The sequence below is a fragment of the Xenopus tropicalis genome, chromosome 4 (assembly GCF_000004195.4).
Source record: "Xenopus tropicalis strain Nigerian chromosome 4, UCB_Xtro_10.0, whole genome shotgun sequence".
In the NCBI taxonomy this organism is placed as follows: domain Eukaryota; kingdom Metazoa; phylum Chordata; class Amphibia; order Anura; family Pipidae; genus Xenopus; species Xenopus tropicalis.
The window spans coordinates 59,603,914-59,610,840 of NC_030680.2; the positions used below are offsets into that span (position 1 = coordinate 59,603,914).

The 6,927-nt window shown below is 57.7% G+C and overlaps 1 long non-coding RNA gene across 1 annotated transcript; it reads left to right on the forward strand.

Moving 5' to 3' along the window:
- The first annotated feature begins 608 nt into the window (after positions 1-608).
- Positions 609-2,402, forward strand: LOC116410560. Its single transcript, XR_004222478.1, has 3 exons — positions 609-647; positions 1,103-1,186; positions 2,301-2,402. It is a non-coding gene; the product is annotated as an uncharacterized LOC116410560 (long non-coding RNA).
- Positions 2,403-6,927: the final 4,525 nt, after the last annotated feature.

The window sequence follows — 6,927 nt, forward strand, 5'->3', positions numbered from 1 at the left end:
GGGTAACTTTATTTCTCTTAGGAGGAGATCCCAGAGCCAGAAATGAAGCCGGCCATAGACAACTGCCGGGTAAGCATAAGAGAGGGGAGAGTAGGGGCAAATAAAAATCTCCCTATATTTTATACTAGACTGTATATTAGCTTCTTTATTACAACGAGCAACATCCTTCTCTTACCTTTTTTTAACCAGGAGACTCCAGACATCCTGAACACGAACATCTGTCAGGTAAGGAAAAATAATAGGGTCACAATAGAGAAAGATATTTTAGATTAACTTTGGGGGGGCAATTTGTTAGGCACCGCCTACTTCAGCGTTGGTGAGTCTGTCCCACCTCCTTATAATGCCCTGTGTTACACAGCAACATACACCTTCTATTTCTCATATATTTATATCAAATAAGACTTTCCCAAACTTTACTTTCAGCCATGAGAATTTGTTTTACAATATTTTTTTCGGTTTTAAACAGGAGGAAGACATGATTGGGCAGGAGAGCAGTGACACCGGCCCCTGCCACTCACAGGTAAGCAGAAAGTAACACATGAATGGAAAAGATGCATTTTTATCATCTTCTCTGCTGATCTGAGGGTTTTTTTCATAACCAGGAACCCTTGGAAGAGCGTGGAGACCCTTCCTTAAACACCTGTGAGGTACGGGGGCCAAAAAGTTTGCAGGGGTCCCAATGTGTTTTTATTTGAGCTACAGGGTTCATGATAATATCTGTAAAGGATAATAATTATATTTACCTAACAGTCAGTATCTGTTACTTAGCAGTCTTCTCGGCCTGCGGATAAACACGGGCTGGGAATCCGACCCCATGTCCCTAAATGCTTCTTGATGTGCCGGCACCCCGAGCCATTGCGCTGCCTTGGGTTCAGGCAAACAGAGTGGATTTTGGTGGGAAACTCCTGAGTATAGCTCCAGCCAACACAATGGCTCCAGGTGCAGGCACGGCAATAAGCTTTTTGGGGTACAGGGGGAAGATATTCAGCCTGAGTTTATGCACAGGCCGAGAATCCACCAATCAAATGTGCAAATAAGGGAGCAGGGAGCCAGTGGGGCTCTGTACATACTAATGTTGCAAAACTGTATTTATATTTCCCAGGAGTCACCATTCCAAACTGGCCACGACACCGGCCAGGAAGAGAGCTCAGACGAGCAACTGAGCCAGGAGGAGGACCTTGAGGAGGTTTGAGCTGAATTTAATATTTTTTCACTCAATATATTATTAGACCATTTTAAACCTCCGAGCAGCCCCCAATCCCACCACATCATGCAAATTCTTATGAAGGCCCCATTCCACTCTTACCTGAATGTCACAAGTGCTCAGTGGGGTGGTGGGTCACCATTTTTTGCCTCTGTTAAAGCCACTCAGACCTTCCACATCTCTCATTGCCCTTCTAGAACATGCAGACTAAAGCCAAGATGCAGGAAGGCTTCACTATACATAGTCCTGCAATTTAGAGCAATGAGGGGTATAAAAGAAAGGACACTGCAAAACATAACAAGCATCAACCCCACCCCAAGCTCTGCTGTCTCCACTTATTTATGGGCACAAACATATACATTTGGGTGTTGCAGTTCTACTTTAAGATGGAGGGTTGGGTTCATATAACAACAAATAGGAGATATCACAGGAATCTGGCATTAACACCTGCCAGCCTGAAATCTCCAACAGAGAGCGAGTGGGCGCTCAGACAAACAACTGCCCCCATCTCACATTCCTTGTGCCCCTGACTCATTTCATTTTGGGTTTGGGGCTGTTTAATTACCTCCCGGCACTGATTAAATGTTTCCTATGTGGGGGAAGGGCAACTACCAACACTCTGCACTGGGGCAGTAATCCACAGTGGCCAATCAGATGTTTGCTTTCATAGTTCTACCTGTAGCTGACTGAACAAAAGTATAAGCTATATGGTTGCTATGGGTTACTGCCCAGGTGCAGTTTTGCCCAGTGTTGATAAATGAGCCCAACTGTATCATGTGCTGGCCTTTGTGGCCATTTCACAATCCTGTGACTGAGTAACGATCTGCCCTACAGATATCACTGCTGATTCCCTGGTGGCCAATGGGGGGTGAGGCACAAACGGCTGCTGTAGCGCTGGCTTACATATCCACCTTACCAAATGGGTTTTCCCACTGGGCAACAACTGGCGCCAGGTAACCAATACAAGAATGAAAGGTGCCATTCCAGGTAGCGGATATTCTGTAGCCCCAGCATTTTATATCTAAAGAACAAGTATTTGTCTGTAGTTTTTACCTTATTTTAAACAATTTCTAAAATGTTTCTCTATTTTTTTCAGCGCTCAACAGGAAGATTGATCAGGGCAGTATCCTGCCTAGATCTATCTTCCCTGGCCCTGCTCTACAGAAGTCCCCTCCCTCCCACCCCTTCATTCGACTCAAGCCCCGCCCTCCCATCCCTTAGTTCCCGGCCCCCACTCTCCCACCCCTTCGTTCCACACAAGCCCCCACCCGCCCCCCGCTTTGTTCCAAGCCCCCTCCCTCCCACCCCTTCCTACCAATCAAGCCCCACCCTCCAACCCCTTAGTTCCAGGCCCCCACTCTCCCACCCCTTCGTTCCACACAAGCCCCCACCTGCCCCCCGCTTTGTTCCAAGCCCCCTCCCTCCCACCCCTTCCTTCCAATCAAGCCCCACCCTCCAACCCCTTAGTTCCCGGCCCCCACTCTCCCACCCCTTCGTTCCACACAAGCCCCCACCCGCCCCCCGCTTTGTTCCAAGCCCCCTCCCTCCCACCCCTTCCTTCCAATCAAGCCCCACCCTCCAACCCCTTAGTTCCAGGCCCCCACTCTCCCACCCCTTCGTTCCACACAAGCCCCCACCCGCCCCCCGCTTTGTTCCAAGCCCCCTCCCTCCCACCCCTTCCATCCAATCAAGCCCCACCCTCCAGGAGGAGGAGGAGGAGGAGGAGATTTGGTTGTAACTACCAACACTCTGCACTGGGGAGGTAATAAACGGTGGCCAATCAGATGTTTGTTTTCATAGTTCTACCTGTAACTGACTGAACAAAGGTAATAGCTATATGGTTGCTATGGGTTACTGCCCAGGTGCAGTTTTGCCCAGTGTTGATGAATGAGCCCAACTGTATCATGTGCTGGCCTTTGTGGCCATTTCACATTCCTGTGACTGAGTAACGATCTGCCCTACAGATATCACTGCTGATTCCCTGGTGGCCAATGGGGGGTGAGGCACAAACGGCTGCTGTAGCGCTGGCTTACATATCCACCTTACCAAATGGGTTTTCCCACAGGCGCCAGGTAACCAATACAAGAATGAAAGGTACCATTACAGGTAGCAGATATTCTGTAGCCCCAGCATTTTATATCTAAAGAACAAGTATTTGTCTGTAGTTTTTACCTTATTTCAACAATTTCTAAAATGTTTCTCTATTTTTTTCAGCGCTCGACCGGAAGACTGTTCAGGGCAGTATCCTGCCAACATCTAGCTTCCATTGCCCTCCTCGACACCAGACCCCTCCCTCCCACCCCTTCCTTCCACACAAGCCCCGCCCTCCAACCCCTTAGTTCCAAGCCCATGCCCTCCCACCCCTTCCTTCAAAGCCCCTGCCCTACCACCCCTTACTTCCAAGCACCCACTTTCCCACCCCTTACTTCCAGGCCCCCGCTCTACCACCCCTTCGTTCCATACAAGCCCCCTTCCGCCCCCGCATCGTTCCGGGCCGCAGCCCTCTCGCCCCTTCCTTTTAAGACCCCGCCCTCCCTTCCTTTCTAACAAAGCCACCGCCCACACCAAAGCCCTCCGCTCTTCAACCAAAGCCCCCGCCCCTTCCACTAAATCCCCCTCCCGCCCACCCCTTCCACTAACTCCCCCTCCCGCCCACCCCTTCCACTAAATCCCCCTCCCGCCCGCCCGCCCCTTCCACTAAATCCCCCTCCCGCCCCGCCCGCCCCTTCCACTAAATCCCCCTCCCGCCCGCCGCCCCTTCCACTAAATCCCCCTCCCGCCCGCCCGCCCCTTCCCCTAAATCCCCCTCCCGCCCGCCCCTTCCCCTAAATCCCCCTCCCGCCCGCCGCCCCTTCCACTAAATCCCCCTCCCGCCCGCCCCTTCCAATAAATCCCCCTCCCGCCCGCCCGCCCCTTCCCCTAAATCCCCCTCCCGCCCGCCCCTTCCCCTAAATCCCCCTCCCGCCCGCCCGCCCCTTCAACTAAATCCCCCTCCCGCCCGCCCCTTCCCCTAAATCCCCTCCCGCCCGCCCCTTCCACTAATCCCCCTCCCGCCCGCCTGCCCCTTCCACTAAATCCCCCTCCCGCCCGCCCCTTCCACTAAATCCCCATCCCGCCCGCCCCTTCCACTAAATCCCCCTCCTGCCCGCCCACCCGCCCCTTCCACTAAATCCCCCTCCTGCCCGCCCACCCGCCCCTTCACTAAATCCCCCTCCCGCCCGCGGATGGGGCGGGAGGGCGGGCGATGTAGCGGATGGGGCGGGAGGGCGGGCGATGTAGCGGATGGGGCGGGAGGGCGGGCGATGTAGCGGATGGGGCGGGAGGGCGGGCGATGTAGCGGATGGGGCGGGAGGGCGGGCGATGTAGCGGATGGGGCGGGAGGGCGGGCGATGTAGCGGATTGGGGCGGGAGGGCGGGCGATGTAGCGGATGGGGCGGGAGGGCGGGCGATGTAGCGGATGGGGCGGGAGGGCGGGCGATGTAGCGGATGGGGCGGGAGGGCGGGCGATGTAGCGGATGGGGCGGGAGGGCGGGCGATGTAGCGGTTGGGGCGGGAGGGCGGGCGATGTAGCGGTTGGGGCGGGAGGGCGGGCGATGTAGCGGATGGGGCGGGAGGGCGGGCGATGTAGCGGTTGGGGCGGGAGGGCGGGCGATGTAGCGGTTGGGGCGGGAGGGCGGGCGATGTAGCGGTTGGGGCGGGAGGGCGGGCGATGTAGCGGTTGGGGCGGGAGGGCGGGCGATGTAGCGGTTGGGGCGGGAGGGCGGGCGATGTAGCGGTTGGGGCGGGAGGGCGGGCGATGTAGCGGTTGGGGCGGGAGGGCGGGCGATGTAGCGGTTGGGGCGGGAGGGCGGGCGATGTAGCGGTTGGGGCGGGAGGGCGGGCGATGTAGCGGTTGGGGCGGGAGGGCGGGCGATGTAGCGGTTGGGGCGGGAGGGCGGGCGATGTAGCGGTTGGGGCGGGAGGGCGGGCGATGTAGCGGTTGGGGGCGGGAGGGCGGGCGATGTAGCGGTTGGGGCGGGAGGGCGGGCGATGTAGCGGTTGGGGCGGGAGGGCGGGCAATCAGATGTTTGTTTTCATAGTTCTACCTGTAACTGACTGAACAAAGGTAATAGCTATATGGTTGCTATGGGTTACTGCCCAGGTGCAGTTTTGCCCAGTGTTGATGAATGAGCCCAACTGTATCATGTGCTGGCCTTTGTGGCCATTTCACATTCCTGTGACTGAGTAACGATCTGCCCTACAGATATCACTGCTGATTCCCTGGTGGCCAATGGGGGGTGAGGCACAAACGGCTGCTGTAGCGCTGGCTTACATATCCACCTTACCAAATGGGTTTTCCCACAGGCGCCAGGTAACCAATACAAGAATGAAAGGTACCATTACAGGTAGCAGATATTCTGTAGCCCCAGCATTTTATATCTAAAGAACAAGTATTTGTCTGTAGTTTTTACCTTATTTCAACAATTTCTAAAATGTTTCTCTATTTTTTTCAGCGCTCGACCGGAAGACTGTTCAGGGCAGTATCCTGCCAACATCTAGCTTCCATTGCCCTCCTCGACACCAGACCCCTCCCTCCCACCCCTTCCTTCCACACAAGCCCCGCCCTCCAACCCCTTAGTTCCAAGCCCATGCCCTCCCACCCCTTCCTTCAAAGCCCCTGCCCTACCACCCCTTACTTCCAAGCACCCACTTTCCCACCCCTTACTTCCAGGCCCCCGCTCTACCACCCCTTCGTTCCATACAAGCCCCCTTCCGCCCCCGCATCGTTCCGGGCCGCAGCCCTCTCGCCCCTTCCTTTTAAGACCCCGCCCTCCCTTCCTTTCTAACAAAGCCACCGCCCACACCAAAGCCCTCCGCTCTTCAACCAAAGCCCCCGCCCCTTCCACTAAATCCCCCTCCCGCCCACCCCTTCCACTAACTCCCCCTCCCGCCCACCCCTTCCACTAAATCCCCCTCCCGCCCGCCCGCCCCTTCCACTAAATCCCCCTCCCGCCCGCCCGCCCCTTCCACTAAATCCCCCTCCCGCCCGCCCGCCCCTTCCACTAAATCCCCCTCCCGCCCGCCCGCCCCTTCCCCTAAATCCCCCTCCCGCCCGCCCCTTCCCCTAAATCCCCCTCCCGCCCGCCCGCCCCTTCCCACTAAATCCCCCTCCCGCCCGCCCCTTCCAATAAATCCCCCTCCCGCCGCCCGCCCCTTCCCCTAAATCCCCTCCCGCCGCCCCTTCCCCTAAATCCCCCTCCCGCCCGCCCGCCCCTTCAACTAAATCCCCCTCCCGCCCGCCCCTTCCCCTAAATCCCCCTCCCGCCCGCCCCTTCCACTAAATCCCCCTCCCGCCCGCCTGCCCCTTCCACTAAATCCCCCTCCCGCCCGCCCCTTCCACTAAATCCCCATCCCGCCCGCCCCTTCCACTAAATCCCCTCCTGCCCGCCCACCCGCCCCTTCACTAAATCCCCCTCCTGCCCGCCCACCCGCCCCTTCCACTAAATCCCCCTCCCGCCCGCGGATGGGGCGGGAGGGCCGGGCGATGTAGCGGATGGGGCGGGAGGGCGGGCGATGTAGCGGATGGGGCGGGAGGGCGGGCGATGTAGCGGATGGGGCGGGAGGGCGGGCGATGTAGCGGATGGGGCGGGAGGGCGGGCGATGTAGCGGATGGGGCGGGAGGGCGGGCGATGTAGCGGATGGGGCGGGAGGGCGGGCGATGTAGCGGATGGGGCGGGAGGGCG